Below are 1217 nucleotides of genomic sequence, written 5' to 3'. Positions count from 1 at the left end.
CAGCCTACAGCAGGGCTTAGGGAATAGGAAATCCCTAGAAGCAAAGTGTGTAAATTGATAAGCTGCAATCTTAGGAAATATAATTATGGAATGTACTGAAGCGAAACTTGGGACTCTCTTTGCATCCAAATTCTGATAAATGCAATTATCATATATTTCTCTTTTATTGTTCAGTGAACATAAAAATATCATTTTAAATCAAGGCATATCATGAAATATTCTAAAAATTCATTAAAAAGTTAATCAAAAATTATTGAAATGGATGACAGTGACATTTTTCTTTCTTTCTACATTTTGAGAAAATTTCGTACAGAAATCAAGTTTTCAAAATATGATATACTTGACTAAGAGTGGCTTCAATTTTTCAAATGTGGCTTCATACAAGTATGCAAGACACATTGACATCACATGAAATGTATGGATTGTATGACAACTTGCCGATGAAATCTACCTTTGTGCAATAAAGTTTGATTGATTGATTGATTGATTGATTGATTGTTAGAAGGACTGCTTGCTTTCTTGATTGATTGGTTGACTGACTAGAGTCATTACTTGCTTGATTGGCTAAATGATTGGTTGATTGATTGACTGATAGAATGATTGATCTCATGTGTAATATCATATGTGCAAATCTACAACATCTCAAAAAACATAGGACACAGCTAAATACACCCTACAGAAAAAGTGGAACACTCCAAAGTGAGGTATCATATTTCAGGGGGAAGTGACTGTAGGAGGAAGTTTAACAGCTGGTACCTGACCTTTACCCTCTACTGTTACCAGAAATACCCTACAGTAGCTGAGGTCATGACCTCGATCCTGTCAGTATTCTTAGTCAATGGGATGAGTAATACTGTTGGTATGAGAGCATCTCCAAGCAGATACATGGCAGTCTGGCGTGTTTTGAAGAGCATACTGTAACTGCATTTATTTTTTGGTGGTTTTAAATTTGCAGTATCACCATTGACTGCAGTCTCATATTGTACTATAATGGAAAAATTTCGCGGGGGTTTTAAGTTCGTGGTGAAGTGGTCACCGCAAAAACTGCGAACATATATGATAATACCACTGCGAACATTTCTGCATTTACAGTATTTGGCAGTGTTTTGTACCCTGGGTACTGCTCTCCATAGTTTAATAATGTTGGCTACTTTTATACTTGCTTACTACAATAAGTACCTGGCTAGGTGTTGGTATGTGAGTATCTCCAAGCAGAT

Source organism: Branchiostoma floridae, chromosome 16, assembly GCF_000003815.2.
Source record: "Branchiostoma floridae strain S238N-H82 chromosome 16, Bfl_VNyyK, whole genome shotgun sequence".
Lineage (NCBI taxonomy): Eukaryota > Metazoa > Chordata > Leptocardii > Amphioxiformes > Branchiostomatidae > Branchiostoma > Branchiostoma floridae.
This window is presented reverse-complemented; position numbering follows the sequence as displayed.